Source organism: Podarcis filfolensis (assembly GCF_964270895.1).
Source record: "Podarcis filfolensis genome assembly, chromosome: 8".
Classification (NCBI taxonomy): Eukaryota; Metazoa; Chordata; class Lepidosauria; order Squamata; family Lacertidae; genus Podarcis; species Podarcis filfolensis.
In genome coordinates, this window is record NC_139611.1 from 56,556,295 (window position 1) to 56,576,564 (window position 20,270).

At 45.3% G+C, this 20,270-nt stretch overlaps 2 long non-coding RNA genes across 3 annotated transcripts in view; one reads left to right on the forward strand and one right to left on the reverse strand.

Annotated features, from left to right (window-relative positions):
* LOC310767889 overlaps positions 1-15,463 on the forward strand; it is a 63,609-nt gene extending 48,146 nt beyond the window's left edge. The window contains exons 3-4 of one of the 2 annotated variants that reach the window (XR_014551097.1): positions 9,987-10,075; positions 15,204-15,463. This is a non-coding gene — a long non-coding RNA (uncharacterized lncRNA). The remainder of the gene's footprint in view (positions 1-9,986; positions 10,076-15,203) is intronic. The other variant, XR_014551096.1, reaches the window with a different exon arrangement.
* The window catches only part of LOC310767883, a 936,392-nt gene that overhangs the window by 36,738 nt on the left and 879,384 nt on the right, over positions 1-20,270 (reverse strand). The window lies entirely within an intron of this gene.

Sequence of the window (20,270 nt, forward strand, 5' to 3'; positions counted from 1 at the left end):
GAGAACTAAATAAAATAAATGAATAAGGGGGCAATTATTTAAAATACTCCAAACCATGAGGTGCTTTTCCAAAATTAAAACTAGAACAGACAAGTTCCCAATCTAATTAAAGAAGCGAAGATGTGAATCAGAATACATGCAGGCAACACATAACATGTAACGTTTACATTTACATGTGCCCTGTGTTATTTTTCTAGAAAAAGAGGTGCCAGAGCTCACCATGAACTTCTCCCTTCTTCTCTTAGAATGGCAATGGTGCCCACCTAAGAGGTGCCAGAGCTGAACTCCAGTGAGCTCCAACTGAATAAAAGCCTGCATGTACCTTTTATTTATGTATTTCAATTTGAGCCCCGCCCCGCACCTCCAAGGGGCTCACAACAGTCCTGCAAAGTAAACTGGCAGATAATGACTGGCCTAAGGTCACCCAGTGAGCTTTGTGGCTCCGTCGGGATTTGAACCTGGTTCTCTCTTATTCTCATGCAACCCCACACATATAGCTAGTAGGTCAAACATCATTTCAAGACAGGAGAGGGCCACTTGATCCTACTCTGTGGTGGTCAGTCAGAAGTATTTTGCAGTGGCAGGGTAGGTAAATACGTTTCACAATTCTTGGGAGGTTGCCATGGGCAGTGAGTGGACACAGTGGAAAACACATGGAAGCACTAAAAATTAATTCACTTGCCAACTTTACAGCTGGCTGAGTGCTGGCATGATGCCAGCGGCAACCTGTCTCTCTCTTTTGTGAAGAGAAAAATAAAGCTGCGCAAGACTTTAAAAAACTTGTATCAATAGAAGTAGATATATTTTCCTAGAAGAGGCCCTTTGATATGCTTCAATGAAGCCTCATAAAATCATAGTCAGGCTGTATAAAATGCTGTTTTTAAAAATAAATAAAAACCTTTTCTCCCTTTGTGTGTACGGTTGGACTCTCAACAGCAACTGGAAATTACCATGCCAAATGTGTAGTTTGTATGAAAAGATTTTGAATTAGCCTGGTACGGCAACTGGAAAGACGAGAATTCACAGTGTGTGATTTAGCACACTGCCTTCACCAAGCTTTGCAAAACAAACACCCAAAAAGATAGCCAATCAGAGCTGGACGCAAGCAGAGTCAGGGCTGTGGTCCACCATTGCTGCTGCAATAAGCAAAGGAACTCATCTGACCAGGAGAACTGGGAATGAGCTGGAATGAGAACAAACATTCAAACTGCAGAAAGAAAGAGAGCTTATTTGCTATTTCTGGTCAGTCAGAGGCTGCTATGGATGTCTCACCATTCTACGAAGTATTCAAGGCAGGGACCAATGATAAAGTTAAGAAAACGACAGCATAGTGCGAAATCGATATAAAATAGTGAAAAACAAATACAAAATAACATTCATGTAAAAATATATCCTCCTATATACATGAAAATGTAAGGCTATCATCACGCAGCCCAACTGGAGCATTTGTAGTGCCACATAAAAATCCTTGACTTGCCTGAAGTCAGGGTGGGGGGCAAAGGCCACTTAAGAAAGGAGGGACACAGAGGGAAATGGGGGTTTAAGGAACAGCAGAGGTTAGAGGGAAGGAGGGATAGAAGAAAACTGTGGCTAGAGAAAAAATGTTCTCCCTCTTTCGTAACAGTAGCACTTGTGGGCACCCAACGAAGCTGAATTTGGGAAGATTCAACAGAGGTAAAAGAAAAGACTTCTTCACACACTCATAGCTAAACTATGGAAGTCGCTCCCACAGAAGGCAGTGATGGTCACCAGCTTAGATGGATTTCAAAGAGGATTGGTCAAATTCATGGAGGAGAGGGCTACTAATTGCTACTAGCCGTGATGGCTGTGCTCTCTGCATGTGCTCGAATCCTATTTGTGGGTTTGTAATACCAGGTGTTTGATTGGCCACTGCGAGAAGAGGATGGTGTACTAGATGGGTCACCGGCCTGATCCAGCATGCTTTTCTTATGTTCAATCAAGTTCTGCTGGAAAGCAAACTTCAAAACAGGGGGTTTTTTGTTAGCGGATGTGGAACTTTCTGTGCTGAGATGTCTTTGTGAGCAGGCAAAATTGTGGGTGAAGGGGGGAGAGACACTCAGGATTTCAACAATCCACCCACTTCAGCAAGATAAAAAGAGCTCAGTCGAGCGTTACAAAAATGAAAAAGAGTTTAGCAAAATCTCGGCCCCACCAGTGCCGCTTTTCTATTACTCTCCCGTGTGTGAAAACAAGAACTCCTGCTCTAGCAGGTTGGCAGAAAGTAACAAGATTACAGGTCACTGCACACAAAATCTTCCCAGGGCTCTTACACTGAAGAAGAAGGGGGGGACCACTTGCATTAAATACCTGAGCAGCACTGATGCTTCCCTTCTAGCTCACCGAGTGTTTGAGTCCACAAACGCGGAATTGATTCCTCAGGGAGGGGCAGCCTCCTGGCAGCAGCTGGGATGGAGGCGGGGGCCCAGGGTGTGGCTTCTACACTTTGCTCACAGCCGTAACTAATGCTGGGTGTTTTTTCCCAGTGACAGGACTTGACCTGAAGAAGTTGGATGCTAAATCCAGCATTCGGAGAGGGGCAGGAGGAAAGAGACAGCGTGGGTGGTTTTGCAGGGAGGGAGGATGCACAACTATGTCAGTCCACTTTGAGAGAACTGGGCCATTGCTGAGGATATTTGTAGGTAGCTTGCATTTTAGGTGTGCCCAGCTGCTGTTCGGGTGACTACTTCTCAGACCGCTCCAGTTAGTGTCTGAACAGTGTTTGTTTTTCACACTTTCTAGCCAAAGACCTACACCTTCCAGAAGATTCTGCAAAGTTTCCTCAGGTATACACACCAGGTTGGGCCTTAAAAGGTAAAGGGACCCCTGACCATTAGGTCCAGTCGTGGCCGACTCTTGGGTTGCGGCGCTCATCTCGCTTTATTGGCCGAGGGAGCCGGCGTACAGCTTCCGGGTCATGTGGCCAGCATGACTAAGCCGCTTCTGGCGAACCAGAGCAGCGCACGGAAACACCGTTTACCTTCCTGCTGGAGCGGTACCTATTTATCTACTTGCACTTTGGCGTGCTTTCGAACTGCTAGGTTGGCAGGAGCAGGGACTGAGCAATGGGAGCTCACCCCGTTGCGGGGATTCGAACTGCCGACCTTCTGATCGGCAAGTCCTAAGCTCTGTGGTTTAACCCACAGCACCACCCACGTATGTTGGGCCTTACAGTTGGTTTATTAATGAAACCAGCCTGAGGTGTGTGTAGAGCAGAAATTCCAATGGAAAAGTTTCATCTTCCCAAATCCTCTACCTTCATTTATCCCCCTGCCATGTTACAAAATCTACAGGGTGGTCACTTATCCACACAACAAACGTAAACCAAAATCACAGCCAAGAGATATTAGCTTCATCAGAGGGAAGGGTGTTCCTGGGCATTGGAAAAGGTGCTCACTGCTTCCTGTGGGACCACCAGGCAGGGTCTGTGATCGAGGCCAGAAATTCCCATTCAGCCCCAGGCTGTGAGAAAAACTGTCCTGGAGTTTCTCTGGCAAACAGAGCCAGTCAGGCAAGGGTTACTGGAACACATCCCCTGCTCCTGTCCCCATGGCTAAATGAAGCAGAGAAAGCAGGCCTATCATTAAACAGCTCAGCTAGTCAGGAGGAAAAGAAGAGGCTGTTTCTAATCAACAATGCTAACCCGATAATGGAAGGAAGCCTGAGTTTAATGGCTTGAAACTCTCCGGCAAAGCTGGCTCTCGGCTGATGTCTCCAGATAAGAGCATCGTTAGATGCATCAGCACCAGCATCTTGCCACTTAATTCACAGCTTCAGGACATTTAATGCCGGGTTTGCCAAGCATGTGAAGAGGAGCTGGGACAGATCCCAGGAGGGGAGGGAGGGGAGAGGAAATGGGTTCTGGTTACCTGCTCTGGGAAGGCACTGTGACCCATTTCAATCACAGTGTTCCCCAGGAGAAAGGGTGTGTTGTGTGTGCGTGCGTGCACAGGGACACTCTGATAGAACAGCTTCTCTCTGTCCTCTAAAAAGAAACTTTCCCTAGCAACAAAACAGAACTGGTGGAGAAATAAATGCTTACTGGGGCTGAGCCAAATCAACTCCAAATCGACTTCATGAACATTTTCAGTACTGTTGGTGATTTTTTTGCAGCGCCACTTGCCGAAATACTCATCAGTTCATTTATATTGGCCTTTCTGGAATTCATTCTCAACTGATTTTGTTTTCCTCAGTGACATTCATGTACAATATGTATTCATTTACATAGCAGAGCCAAATCTATGTGGCACCACCCTGTTTGCTTTTTGATCCCTGATTGGCTAGGATCTGTTATGGGAGTACTTCCAAAAGGCAAAAAGAGCACAAGCCAGACAGAAATATGACATCAACCAAGGGAATATTTGCACAGTTACTTTTAAGAATAGCCCACCACAATCCTGGAGTATATGCAGTGTGGCCCTAGTGACTCTTTTTATGACTTAAGTCAGACAAAAAGAGATCGTGATGAGCTCCAAAGGACGTCTCCAAACTGAATGAATGGGTGGTAAAATAGCAATTGCAATTCATTGTAAAGAACTGTAAAGTGATGCTTGTCAGGGCAAAAACAAACCTTAATTGCACATATGTACATCTGGGATCTAAACTAAGCTCATGGGATCCACAGCTTTTCCTTGGCAATGTGCAAGCATGCCCCGTCCCTGCAATGATCCCTTGCCTGTTTTGAAAAGGTGAAGACTGGATTGGTGTTTTATTCCCCTTTGCTTTCTCCTTTGGTGTTTCCAGCTGTCTGATTTGGAATTATAACCAGATAGGGCACAAATCTCATTTTGGTGCTGTTCCTTGTCCCTGGGATCTCATCATGTCAGTTCTCTTATGCATGCTGGGAACCAGAGGTCTGACTCGTTTCCTCCCAGATGTTCTGGGACCCATCAATGCTATAAGCAGCAGTTGCTCCACTCTGCTTGGCATCTCAATGGCCCTGATGATTATGACTCATCCTGTCTGTCCCTCCTGCTGCCAGTCAATTGCCAAACCCTGTTGCTTCCTCCTGTCTGCCTGTGCATAGGAAGTGCCAGCAGGGACCAAGGAGTTATTCTCTCCCACTCTCTCTATTCTAGAAGGTGGCCTGGGCCAGCAATATCCCATTTGAAATGTTGCTCATTCCAGCCTAATGCTGCTTCTAACTGGCTCCAGAAAATCTCCTTTCTGTGACCTGGTTTGCACATCATGCTAGATGCACAAGTGGACAGGCTCTGTGAAAAGAAATGGTGGCTACTCTGCCTCTTCCCAGCCATTCTGCTATCAGGCTGAGTTAAGCCATTGCTGAACCTTGGCTCATGCTTTAGCCCTCCTTAATGAACCATGAGCCTAAAACCTTGGTTCAAGCTCACGGGTAGTCAGGAGAGAGCCAAACCACAAGTCCAGGTTTCAGATGATGTGCTCAGCCAGTGCAGCAACAGAGTGACCTGGTAGACAAAGGACAAAGTAGTCAGAGTGACAAAGCAGAGACAATTTTATGAGAGCCCCACACTCTTGTTAAACTAGGCAACTTGCTCCTGAAGGTTATGAAGGAGGTTACGATAGGATTCATGGAGGAAAGGGGTATTGATAGCTAGAAGCCATGGTGACACTGGAAGGAGCAATGCTTCTGAACACCAGCTGCTGGAAACCACAGGAGGGGAGAGATGTTTTTGTGCTTGATTCCTGCTTGTGGGTTCCCCACAGGCATCTGGTTGGCCACTGTGAGAACATGATGCTGGACTAGATGGGTCAACTGCATGATCCAACAAGCTCTCCTTAGGTTCTTATGTTCATGCTAAACCATGGCTTGGCTTAGCATGACATGCAGACCAGGCCATGGACACAGAAAAAGCATGGTCTCCAACAGAGAATTGGTACCTGTGGCAGTTCTTCAGACATAGTGATACTCCAGCTCCTGTCAGCCCATGCAGCCAGCATGGCCAACGGTCAGGAATGATAAAAGCTGTAGTCCAGAAACACAGGTCTCCCCATCTCTGATCTACAAGTTACCATAATCTCCCCCTGTCTTGATAGTAGGCTTGCCGTTTGCCCCAAGGGACAGTTCCTGAGCCCTGTTCCTGGGTGCCATGCCCAGTTCATTCAATCTTTGGGCACTGGCTTGAATTAATTCTCCCATCTGTATCTTTGTCTGCATGTGACTAACAGAATGAGCCCAAAGGCTGAATAAAGGGGAAAAATAAGGGTGTCCTGGCTCTTTATCTCCAGGGCAGATGGGCCTAATCAATGCACCCTGGCCAACTGATTTTAAAAATTAAAGGACTTGGCAAAGCAGAAGCAAAGGGTTCTGCCTAAACTTTGAAAGAACTATTTATCAAAGGGCTGAAATAAACTGATGGATGCTCCAGGCTGGGCTTGTGTGAGTTCCACCAGATAAGGTTCTGTTATATAGCCAAGGGAGATGTATAATGCTGGACTGCAGTGTCCTCCTAGCTTGGATACTAAGCTCGCAGTTCTGCCCATTGTTGATTCCGTTATAGAGATGACAAGTCATGCAGCTTTTTAAAATAATGGGTTTATAGAGTTGAATTTTTTTTCTTTGTTTCTAGAGATGTCTGTGAAAGCAATAAATACTGGGTTAAAATTATGCACTAATCCCAAACAGGGATCTCTCTGGAGGAAATTGTTTTCCATATCTTCACTTGGTGCAAAGTCTATCTGAATTTTCCAGAAAAGTAACAGGCCCAGAAACCAGCTGTGCTTTGCAACTGAAGAATAGGGTTTGCAGGAGAAGAGTAGTAAAATGCACAGGCCAAGACAGAGCTATCTGGAAGCAGAAGCAGAAATCCCTAACCCTTTCTCATACTGGTGTTGGGAGTAAAGCAGCAATGCTTGTAATACCTTACCTGAACTGTGGGGGCGATAGACAGAAAGGCAACCGATACTCCCTTGCTTATTCCTTCTTAAGCAACTGTTGGCATATGGGTTGTTTCTAAGGCTTTACCTCCTTCCTCTTTTTTTCTCCAGTGAGCTTGTGTTAGTGTTAACCTCATACCTCCATAATGGCCACAGGAAAGCCTGTACTCAGAATGACTTTGCTTCCCAGCAGTAGTACACCTTAAGTTTTCAACCAGCAGATTTCCCTGGTATTTCTCCACTCTGCTGCTACCTATATGTGGGATGTATTCCACTGGTCTCCTGTCAATCTAGCAGTTCGAAAGCACGTCAAAGTGTAAGTAGATAAATAGGTACTGCACCGGTGGGAAGGTAAATGGCACTTCCGTGCGCTGCTCTGGTTCACCAGAAGTGGCTTAGTCATGCTGGCCACATGACTCGGAAGCTGTACGCCGGCTCCCTCGACCAATAAAGCGAGATGAGCGCCGCAACCCCAGAGTCGTCCGTGACTGGACCTAATGGTCAGGGGTCCCTTTACCTTTAATCCACTGGTACTGTCAGTGCTGGATTTATGTATAGGCTAAGTAGGCTGAAGCCTAGGGCCTCTAAATCTAGGGGGCCTCGCCAGCCTGCCCTGTCCCCAGTGCCACAGTCTCCCCTCTCCCAAAATTGCAAACCCAGTACTTCATGTGAGGACAGGACAACTTGGGCCCCTAAATCTAGGGTCCCTTGCCAGCCTGCCCGCTCCCCAGTGCCGCAGTCTCCCCTCTCCCAAAAATGCAAACCCAAGACTTCATGCAAGGGCAGGGCAACTCAGGCCCAGCAACTATTAGACTCTGGGCTAGCCAGTGGGGCCCAATTTGAAGCAGTGGGGGCTAACTTGGTTTTTTTTGTTGTTGTTTTTTTTGGTAGGGCCCCAGTTCACAGCCAAAGTCTGCAAAATCTTATAGATATAAGTAAAATCCATCTAGATTGCTCTGGTGCAGGGCCCCCCTTAGGAAATAAGGGGGGGCATTTATTGGAAATCAGTTTTGTCACCTCTTACCCCCCCAAACCCCAAGACAATAAGCCCAGCCACCTTTTATTCAGTCGCATAAGCACTACACTACAGCATGGCCATAAACCTGTACATTCAACCACTGAAATATACACCCAATATGTAGCAATGGAGATTTATGTTACTGCTTTATGAATGAACACTGTGTTTTATGAATGGACTCTGTATTTTGTGAATTACCTAAGAGCCACCAATAGGGAGTTCTAGAATCTGACAGCTAACCAATTGGGTACTACCAAACAGCGACCCCTATTGCTGAAAGCAGGTAACCGCAGGGAATGCTTAAGCTCAGCCTTTGCACTGTTGACTGAACACCCCCTGCTGTTCAGATGATGGAGAAAGCTCGTAAATTGTATCCGTTCTGGCATCCTGGCCAACTCTTTTATGCTGCTGTAAACCCTGGTGCACCAGAAGCACAGAATAGCAGCAAATAAAATCCGCTCATACGTCAGCAACTGATAAGACTTGTCAACCAGTTCTTCCAAAGTTTTCCTAAATTATAAAGCTCCAAAATACAGGCCAAAAGAGAGCAGGTCTGGGAAGAGCGAGGCATACAATGGGCACCACCAGTGAAAAGGCCCTGCTCCATGTAACTCCTGCTCTGTCATTTGATAGAGTGCCCACTTGCCCTCTTTCTTGAAATAGAATGCTCTCTATTGGAGTCTCCAGGTCCACTACAAAGACCATAAGAAGGGAGAGCAGGGACCTTGAAGTTCCCAAATGCTGTTAATCTAGCAGACAATCACACAGGTCACCTTTGTCACCGTCAGGACGCCTATGTCCTGGCCTGGCCTGCACCCAATTTTGTTTTTGTACAATCTTGTTTGTCCTCAGTAACCAAAATTATATTATCAACATATTCAATCAGAAAAGTTGTTTTCCTTCGTTTGCAAGGAATCGTACAAAACAAAGTAGTACTAATGATGCTAATTATCCCCCCCCCCAGAGTTAAATGATAACTAATCAGAGGCAGCTACAGGAGAGTGATGAGATTCAGGTGAGGGTCAGATGCCTTGTCAATTCCAGCAGGTATATAAGAAGACGACCCGGCCCGTCACCATGGTATTGTCACCATGGTATTTAACAATAATACCTTATGTCCTTTAGAGGAGAAATTGTGAATTGTAGAGTTTTAAATACCCTTCATCATTCTTGGCTTCACTCATTTTTGTTTATAACACTCTTCCATTTTCTTCTAGTTGTGAGGGTGAGGGATGAGGAGGGGCCTCACAAGTGGAGTAGCCTAGGGCCTCTCTTCATCTAAATCTGGCGCTGGGTACAGTCAAATGCAACATTTCTTATTTCCCTAGAGAGCACAGGCAGGGGACATCCAGTCAGTGCAACCTACAGCCTGGGCAGGCCGCATCGTCCTCTTATATACCTGCTGGGATTGACAAGGCATCTGACCCTCACCTGAATCCCATTAATCAGCTCTAGCAAACCCACACGGACTGGGGCTGATGGGAGTTGTAGTCCAAAAGCATTTGGAGGGCAGAAAGTTGGTGAAGGATGCTACACACACACACACACACACACCAATAACACAACTGCATGTAAGAAACAGAAACATTCGTGGGGAGGAGGCTGAGAATTTTTAAACCCTTGGGATTCTGAGGAGGAAGGTGAAATGCAAGGGGATGTGTGTAAAATACAGATAAGAAAGCTGAACTCCAGCTGTTCCTCTTATCAACCCTCCCTATTTTCCACTGCAAGAACATGTAATTTTTGTGCCTTAATCATATAAGTTGGAGTGACAGCTGCCATGTGTCAGTGATTTGGTTCCTGGAATTCTCCTCCCGCCTCCCGCCTCCCGCTGCTGCCATGCATGCATCTAAAATGGAATCTTGCTTCCTAGCTCCTTTTTCTAATCTTCTTCTTAATGCATCCCATATCTTGATGATGCATAACAGAAGTTATTAGCAATGATGCATTAAAATATTAGATGGCTTTGAGAGGTGCCTCTTGTTTGCTTCAGGCATTTTTTAAAAAAATGTTTTTAAAACATTCTTATTACATCCTGGGTCAGTTTCTGGGCTTAAGTAAATAACAGGCTTCTTTGGTTTTTTTTCTTCAAAAGCACAAGATCTGGACATGTTTGCTGTGTATAACAGTACACGTGCCTACTCGGGAGTAAGTTCCAGTAAGTTCATAGGGACCTACTCCTAGGTAAGTGGATGTACCGTCGCAGCCCACAGGTCTGTAAATGCACCTTAGTTGTTTGCAAGAGCACAGCACCCATAAAGGACACACTTGGCAACTCTCTGTCAGTTGCAGCGATGGGAGAAAACTCCCTTTGTGGGTTCAGTATGGATGCACAAACCAGATTCCTAACTGGTCAGACTTTTATTCAGTAATGCATTACTGGACAGAGTCCAAAAGAGTCTGTGAGAGCATATCCATTATGATATATGTAATATAGGCTGGTTTTTATAAAAAAATGTTTTTATTGAAGATTTTCTTGGGTAACAGAAGTACATACAGTGTCTCTGCTTTCAGTTCATAGAGACCTTTCTACTGATCTCCCCAACCACATTCTGCCCCTCCTTTGCCCCACCGTTGCTCATCCAATCACAGTCCTTGAAAATACTTACTCAACCCATTTTTATTTTGCTGGATGTGCAGCCAAGTTGCTTTTCCCTGGTTTCTTTCCTGTCGGGACCAATTTCCAGTGTATGTGCCACAGCATGTTTACCATTGACTTAAGCAGGGCTTACTTCCAAGTAAAGGGTGCACTGGGCCATAACCTCCAGGTTAGTGCCTTTCTACTGGAGCCTTGTTGGAAGTAATGAAAAGGCAAGCGCGGTATTGCCAGAAGTTCCTGCCTCTGGCTTGCCAGATTTAGGCTGCAGCGCTGTGTACCCACTTTCTTAGGAGTAATCTCAGGCTTGTGGGTTCAAACTCCCATGTTGGGCAAAAAGATTCCTGCATTGCAGGGAGTTGAACTAGATGACTCTCAGGGTCTCTTCCAACTCCAAAATTCTATTATTCTATTATTGTGTTGTTAAACGCCCAGTTTAAGAGTTGTTTGTGATGACTCAATTATGTCTTTTTTTTCTGGAGATGGGATGGCGGACACATCTCCTCGAGAAGAGCGCAAGGGACAAGGGGAGGCACCAATACAGCTCCTTACCAATGGCACAGCTCTGATGATACAGCCTCTCTTGAGAGCCAGTGTGGTGTAGTGGTTAAGAGTGGTAGTCTCGTAATCTGGTGAACCGGGTTCGCGTCTCCGCTCCTCCACATGCAGCTGCTGGGTGACCTTGGGCCAGTCACACTTCTCTGAAGTCTCTTAGCCCCACTCACCTCACAGAGTGTTTGTTGTGGGGGAGGAAGGGAAAGGAGAATGTTAGCCGCTTTGAGACTCCTTAGGGTAGTGATAAAGCGGGATATCAAAGCCAAACTCTTCTTCTTCTTCAAACCTGCTTGGAAGTGAGACTCACCACTCAAGAAGAAAAGCTGCCAGTGAAAAGGGGGAAGCAGTCTGCATGTACTCAGAAGCACTCTTGTTCCTACACGCTCTGGAAGCCTTCACACTGCAAACAGAGTTCTGGAGGGTGAAACAGGTGATGAAAGTAAACCTTGGCAAGAATATATTAGGTTTGGTGAGAACTGGAAGAAGCAAATTGTGAAGAATGTATCCTGTCTACTCAGGTGAAGGGTGACATATCACTGACTGCTCAGCCTGCCACTATGTCTGAAGGTTGGGCATCTCAGGGAGAGAGAGAAAATGTTTTTAGAAAAACACATGCCAGTGCCTTCAGTTTCTGTGATTAGAGGAAGAAGAAACTCTCCGCTCTATATGTACATAAATAGATTGGCTTTTTCCACTGAAAAGGAAGTGGGGAGTCAAACAGGAGCCACACTGTGGTGTCATTGTGTTTCTAAGGAAGCCTTTTAGAGAGGAGTCCTTCCTGCTAAGCCAGTAGGAATAGTTCTGCCTCCCATCCCAGCCAACAGAGGCTATCAAAGCACTGCCTTCCAAGATGCAACACTTTTGACAGATAACAGGAAATTGAACTGCCCTGAGCACACCATAGAACATCTGATAAATATTATTTGGAAACTTGATTGAGGTTGAACTTGGGCATTTCTACCACTTTCTGAACCCAAACAGGAAGGATTTCTTCCGTGATTCATCTGAGGCAGTTTTTTCTCTGGCAAGCAAGGAGGACAGTTCAAATAAAGATTGGCCTAAATGTTGCAGCCCCCAGCAATTTAAGTGTATGCAATTTTGCCCAATGTACACATTTTGCAATCAATTTTCCCCTTTTTTATAGGTTATCTTCCATAATATATTAATCTTTAGGCAAATTTTCCTAGTATATGCATTTTTGACACATTGCTACATTGCAAGGTGTCCAAATCCTCACTCTGCCATGAAGCTCACTGGGTGTGACCTTGGGGGCCAGTCACTGAGCCATTGCAGCAGCCCTGGAGGGGTGGCTGTCCAGTCAGCCAGCAGTGCTTTTAGAGGAGTGGGAGTGCCCAGTAGGGCTTGGAGGAAAGAAAGATGGAGAGAGCAGGTGAGAGTTGCAAGAGGAGGGAAAAAGGAAAGGAGGGAGGGAGAAGGTGGAAGGGGAAAGCAGTGAGCAGAGGGAAGGAGGAAGGCAGGCAGACAGACAACAGATGGAGGAGAAGGAGAAGGAGAAGGAGAAGGAGAAGGAGAAGGAGAAGGAGAAGGAGAAGGAGAAGGAGAAGAACAGGCCCAATCCAACCCTGATGGCTGATGGAAGTCAGTGATGGAGTACAAAAGGTGACAAAAAGCAAACATTTTGAGTTTCTGGTCCATGATCTTTCCCAGCTTTGGAGGTACCAATACATCCCCTTGTCAACAGCATAAGGGGGCATAGATATGCCTCTGAAGGCAGAACATTACTGGAAGCAGATGAAATGGAAGCAACACCCAGATCTCCCATTCATATCTTGCTGTCCTGGTCATAAAGATGGAACTGTAGACAGAAAGTATTCCATGATGAAATGGAGGAATCCTGACTAACTATCGAGAAAAGCCAGCTTTGCATTTTAATTTGAACCTTTATACGACATCAGAGGTTCTGAGCATTTGAGAAGCACTGCAGTACCCTTGGGGAAATGATGGAAGTCTTTCCCTTTCTGTCAAAGCCAACTGGCCAGGAGTTTCAGTATCTCTTCTCGGTGAGATCCACATTTTTCTGTGTTCTGCCTACCTTTGCCACTTGATACGTCGGGAGGCTTGTTCCTCGCTATTACACAGTATCGCTAACAAGACAGCCCTGTTGCAACACCCCAGTGTGATGCTAAGGGGAAAATGTGTGTGTTTTAAAAAGACCCATGCAGCATGAGGCCAGATAATACCGCCAGCCTGAATGCTAACATCTCAGCCCCTCTTGCTTGGAAGTATCCATTAACAATGCTCCTCTTCAACAAAGAGCCTGTGGAAACTAGATAGCGGGAGCCGAGTTTTCAAGCCAATTCCACCCCACACAGCAATTGCTGAATTCATATGCAGGCTTTCCGTGCCTCATAAATTTTCATCCTGGCATCGCTTCTTGTTCTCTTTTACCGCATTTTCAAAATGTAGGTTACCCCTTTTGCATTTTAAACAGGCGCAATTGTATCTAATGCCTGGGTTTTTATGGCCACTAAAGCACTCCTCAGTTTGATGAACTGATCTCAAGCGAGGTAAATTATGTCACTCATCGGCTTTGTCAGTAAATCAAGGGGTGACACTTCCCTGATTTGTAAAGGCTGAAGGGAAGGATTCACATGGAAAACCTATAAGGCAAGGTTAGATTAATAAGCAGTTTAAAGAAAATGTTCCTGCTTTAATGGATATGGTACATCCAAAATCAATTCTGGTTCACTGACATTTCGGAGACTTCTTTCTGAGGATCACTAGAAAGACTGTATTAAACACTTTATGGAAAATTCAATCCTGGATTTCTTTGCTTTACAGTAATTGACAACATTTCCATATATTGCCATGTGGTTTTAGTGCTGTAAAGTTTCCTTGGCGCCCTTCCGTTCCTGCCCCCTCCCTTCTAATTATTTTGCTTCACTCTGCCTGCCACCAGGGAAAGAAAAGTTGCATTTCAAACTTGCCCTTTATGTCTTGCATTTTCGTTTGCAAAATGTTGTCCTCCCGCACCTAACACCAACACAAATGGCTGGCACCACAGATCCTAGGATCAATCAGTTGCTGAAGCAGCCCAACTCTAAGTGCCTAAGGCCAGCCATTCCTGCCTATGCAGATGCCTTGGCAAGAGCAAGGGTGTGCAAGGGATGCTGGGGGATTCCCTCTTGCCTCAGCACTTACTTGGAGAGGTGAGCAGATTCCCCTCAGCTTGCATTGCATGGGCTTTGTCATTACTATTGCTGAGTAAATTTAAATACCGGTACCTATGTGGCTTGAAAGATCAGCACAGCTACATATTCTAAATCATTTTATCCTCACAACAAAATAGATTAGGCTGGGAGACTGTGACTGGCCCAAGGTCACCCAGTGAACTTCATGACAGAGCAGGGAAGAAGGAGGCCAGCAGACATTTTGTATTTTTCTGTTGTGAACCATCCAGGGAACTTTGGATGAAAGGCAGTATACAAATTTAATAAATAACCTGAATCTGAGTTGGAACAGGTCTGTAACCTAACTTAATCATTTTGGAAAGATTCGGAGGACAGCGGTGTTTAAAATAAGGAAGTCAGCCCCGACTGTGGCGTGACTTAAAGAGCACTGAGTTCCGGCAAAACGCAAACATATTTAACCTCCCTACAGTGAGAGGTACAATTTTAAACTACAGGGAAGCAGGAGGCCAGCAGACATTTTTTAAATTTTCTGTTGTGAACCATCCAGGGGACTTTGGATGAAGGCCAGTATACAAATTTAATAAATAACAACAGCAACAACAGCCTTAAAGCTCCTTCTCCTCCCAACCCCTGGTGATTATGCTGAGGTGAAAAATTGGCTTTAATGCCCCCACTTCTAGTCCTTCATAGGAACGTGCTCCCCACCCAAACCTCTTTGAGGCAGGATTAATGAACAGAACTATGTTCCTTAGGGGTTCTTACATTCAGAGAGACTCTGAATCGCTGCTCCCCAGCATCCTCCTCAAAATGCAAAACCGAAAATCATACAAGTAGTATGCATTGCATTTTATTGAATATAATTCAGTTTGTGAGGGGGTTGGAACTAGAAAGAGGAAAATCCCCTAAAACAGGATTACAACTCACATTTCCAAATTCCCCATAGAGTGTTCTGAACCTCTGCACTGCCGCATTAATATCAATTGAGAGCTTGTTCTCCATTCTCCTACAGGTGAGCTCGGCAATGACCAGAAGATAGATGGCCACAGCACACTTCCCCGCCAGCCCCTTGATGTGGGCCCAGGAGATCATGACCATCTAGATCAGGAATCAATATCAGCAGTTTCATGTTAAGGAGCAAAGCTTTGGAGCAGTTAATCCTATGAGAGATACATCTGGAGATGGGCCAATATTTACAAGCAATTACAAAGTGAATAAAACAATGAAACTGTAAGAGGGGGAAAGTTAAAACAGACTATTTAAAGCATCCAGAAATCATTAAAATAAACGATAATATAAAAACCAAATTAAAACACATTTTTACTGCCCCCTTTTTTCTTTTCTTTTTTTAGAGAGAGGCCATCTTCTTCTCTTCAATGAAGTCCACAACCATGTCTCAAGGGGGTGGGGAGGCATCAAGAGGGTCCAGTCCTAGAAACCCTGCAGCCATTTGTGCCTAGATCAGTTCCTACCTGCAATCTTGGGAGCAAATTGCAGTGGAAGTTCCCCCTTTCCTTTCCTATGCCTTCCCCAAAAGCAAATTATTGGCTTCCCCTTGGCTTCTTTAACTCCCTGACATTGTGCCTTTATCTTTTTGTCCCTCCCCTCTGTGTGCCTCAGTCTCCTTCTTCCTTGCCAATAAATTCCATGAGGTCTACCCCATTTGAGGGAATGAACAGAATGAAATCTTCATGTTCATGTGAGGCTTTTGGTGACTTGCCTCTTCCCCCCCCCCCCATGCTGCCTTCCATAAGAAGTAAGCATCTCCTAAGCAAAGAGGTGTCCAGGCTGCCCAAGCTTTGTCAGGACCATGGACAGCAGTGTGGATTCAACCCAGAGCTCTGGTGGGACCAGCCAGGAGTCAGAACCAAAGAGTAACCAAGGATGGAGGAACAAGTCAGAGCTTATTGCTCAAGCAAGACTCAACTGCCACAAGAAGCCTTTAATACTCCTTCCTGCCCAGAAAAGAGCTGAGTCAGCCAAATGTTGGAAGGTGCCTTTGGGGCTCATGGGAGTTGTAATCCAAAAAATCTGGAGGGTGAAGGGTGATATATGGCTGAAGTGCTGCTGCTGCTGCTGCCCTCAGGGAATAGAGCCAGCATGGAGCAGCAGTTAGACTAGGACCAAGGTGACCAGAGTTCGAATCCTCACCACTCGGGCAGGATGTTCACTGGGCAATCTTGGTCCAGTTGCTGCCTCTCGGCCTAACCTTCCTCACAGGGCTGTTGTGTGGATTAAATGAGATGGGGGAGAACTATGTATGCCACCTTGAACTCTTTGGAGAAAAAGGTGGGATATTAATTAAGGAAGGAAAGAAAGAAAGAAGACTCCTAGAGCTGCCTCTTCACTATCTTTCTGAAAAAGGAGAAAATAACCCCCAGGCGATATGTCCCTAAAAGCCATGGTTGGGCCAACCAGAGGGTAATCATGATACCACCAAGTGGCCCATGTCGTCCACTGACCCATGGCACCTAATTGTGATTTAGGGGAAATGTGTGGAACAGATTACAGCAACTTTTTAAAGAGGACAGTAAGGAAGCATTAGAGCCCATAAAGGGCTAAATCCCTTTTAAGCAAATGGAAGCCATTCATTGTTGAATGTGCCTGTCCTATATTTTCCACATTGTTAACTTTGCTGTAAAGCTGCTTTTGCGATGGCACTGGGAGGGGAGCAAAGAGCATTCCAGAATTGCCTGTGTTAGTTTCAATTTTCCTCCCGAGGCTCAAAAAGTTAGAAAGCAGGCAAAAGGGAAACGAAGGCCGTCCAGCCCATCCCTTGACTTGGGAGAATGGGCAGGATTTCCAGGTCTCCCCACATATGTCCATCTAACCAATCCAGGCTTTTCCTGAGATTAATATTAAATCATTATATTGGATGTAGTAATTTTTAATGCATTGGCTTATTAAGGCATGCTTGCCCTGCCTTTCTGCTCTCAATAATGCCCAAGGCAGTGAAAAACAACATCAAAATGTCAAGACTAAAAACAATAAAAACCCACCTGAGAATTACACTTACCCTTTTGAGCAACAATGGCAAAGTTTCTAGACGGCAAGAGAAGGAGAGTGAAAATGGGGTGTTAAAAAGAATAACTCAGGATTTTTTCAAGGGCCGCCTCAAGGTCACTTCTAAGGGCAACAGTTTCTAAATAGCTGTTGCTCCACCATTTGAACCTCAAATAAGTCATTATACTGCCACTTACAGTTTACTGAGGCTCCTCCTGTAAATCGTTCTCTCATTGTAACATTTTGTACCCATAACTGAAGTTATCGGGCCATGAGCTTGCAGGGAAGGTTAGGAGGGGCTTGTGGAAGCAAGTTCTTTGCAACACTGGGATTTGAACCAAGGATTCTCAGGATCTTAGGGTATTATACAAGAGCATTTTCTTAACATTCTGTGCACTCCACATACAACATCAACCATGCAATTCATCAGTCCTATAGTTTCTTCGGAAATGCCACTGTTGTGTTTCATTTCTCAAAGCGGCATCAATCCAACTAGAAAATTTAAGCTGCATTCACTCGATATTTAAGTCAGGTGTGTTTATTTGAGGCAGCTAGCACACATGCACAGATTATAGATTCAGGAATAGAAGTTATAGAGAGGAGAAAGTTACAGGAAGAAGAAGAAGAAGAGGAGGAGGAGGAGGAGGAGGGAGGAGGAGGAGGAGGAGGGGTTGGAGTTTGGACTTGATATCCTGCCTTTCACTCCCCTTAAGGAGCCTCAAAGCAGCTAACAATCCCCTTTCCCTTCCTCCCCCACAACAAACACTCTGTGAGGTGAGTGAGGCTGAGAGATTTCAGAGAAGTGTGACTAGCCCAAGGTCACCCAGCAGCTGCATGTGGAGGAGCGGAGACACGAACCCAGTTCACCAGATTACGAGTCCACCGCTCTTAACCACTACACCACACTGGCTCAATCACGTCAGAATCTCTACATTACACCACCTTTCCTAGTTCTCTTCTTAGGAATTTCTGGGCATTATCAAGGGGGTGGAATGAATAAAGGTTGCAGCATTTGCCACTTATTAGTTTAGAAAAGAGGTGACATGATCAAAGTTTATAAAAGTATACATGGCATGCAGAAAGTGGATAGAGAAAAGCTTTTCTTCTCTCTCCCACAACACTAGAACTCATGGCCATCCACTGAAGATGAATGTTGGAAGATAAAAAAAAAAGTCCTTCAAGCGGCATGTAGTTAAACTATGGAACTCACTCCCACAGGAAGCATTGATGGCCATGAACCTTGATAGGATGAGACGAATTCATGGAGGGATGGCTATCAATGGCTCGAATGGACCATTGGCCTGATCCAGCTTGCTCTTCTTATGTTCTTTTGTTCTTAGTAGAAAAAAAGAATAATTTTATATCCAGAAGAACATTCATGTACCGTATTTTTCCGTGTATAACACGCCCTCGTGTATAAGACTCCCCTACTTTTGGGGACTCCAAATCAAGAAAATGGGGGAAGATTGCCAAGATTTGTTAAGCTTTTTTGGGGGGAGAATGCAGAAAATCAGTCACCCAAATGACAAATGCTACAAATTGAACCGGTCGCAGAAGCCCAATTGCCACAGTGGCAGCCAATCCACAATCCACAATCCACTCTTGTCGCATGCATCAATAACCCACCAAATCGCAGCAGCAGCAGCCAATCCAAAGCAGCCCTTACCACAGACACCATTCACCCACCCAATCGCCGCTGACAAGCTCCTGCTCGTGGCTGCAACCAATCAAATGTCCCCCCCCTGCACTATCCGTGTATAAGACTACCCCCCATTTTTAGCATTATTTTAAAGTAAAAAAAACAACAACCTTATCTTATACACAGAAAAGTACGGTAAATTGTCACATTTCTGCTGCATCTTCCCTTTCAGAATCACTCTGAACAAAGTTACATTCTAGAGGGGATCCGAAGTTGCTGAGCTCTGGGAATCGACCACCAGCTTGCACCAGCCCATGAAATGTTCTTTTCCATTCATTGGATTTTTAAATGCACCTATTTGCAAAATGTTCAAATAATGCCGAGCTGTACGCTAGACTGATGTGACTTAAAGCTTCCTGGGGCACAGATAATGTCATGGATTCAAGTGCCACATTTGGCAAAGGACAATGCCATCTGGATCCTGGCTCTTTCAGTGATGGAAGGCTCATGGAGTTGCAGTTTGCAGGTGATTGTAGAGCACCTTCATGAGTCCAACTCAGTCTTAGCCAACTAAGTGCCCTTCAGCTGTTTTGGACTACAACTCCCATCAGGTGGCTGAGGCTGATGTGAATTGTCCTCCAAAACAGCTGGACGGCACCGGGTTGGTAAAGGCTAGTCTAACTTACAATTTCTCAGGAATTGGAAGAAAGTTCACTTTAGAACTCTCTGTCTTTCGGGGGGGGGGTTCAGAACAGAGACCATGCAATTCAGTTTATTTTGCACTAGCAGAAATGCACGTGGAACTTAATTTACTTTTTTATTCAGTTTGTAGCCCACCATCACCTGATTATCAGAACAATAGAAAATAAGAAGAACCTGCTGGATCAGGCTAATGGCGCATCTAGTCCAGCATCTTCTTTTCAGAGAGGGCAACCAGATGCCCCAAAGGGACACCCACAAAAATGGGCCTGATCACAAGATTCCTCTCCCCCTCCTGTGGCTTCTAGCAGCTGGTATTCAGAAGCATTACTGCCTCCAACCATGGAGGCAGAGTCATTGTGGCTACAGCCATTGATAGCCCTCCCCTCCATGAATTTGCCCAATCCTTCCTTAAAGCCACCTAGGTTGGTTGTCATCAGTCTCTCCTATAGAAGTGAGATCCAGAGTTTAACTATGCACTGCATGAAGGAGAACCTCATTTTATCTGTCCTGACTTTTCCAACATGTAGCTTCATTGGATGTTCACACATTGTAGGATTTTGAGAAGCGGGGGAAAACTTTTCAGGTGGGTGTGGTTTGAGGATAATGGACTTGTAGGCCAAATTGGACCCCCTGGTAGGCCAAGACTGACCTGTGGACCAGAGGTTTCCCATCCCCTAGTCTAGACCCACTCCAAGATGCAGATATTTCATGAGATGGAGTGTCTATGGACCACAG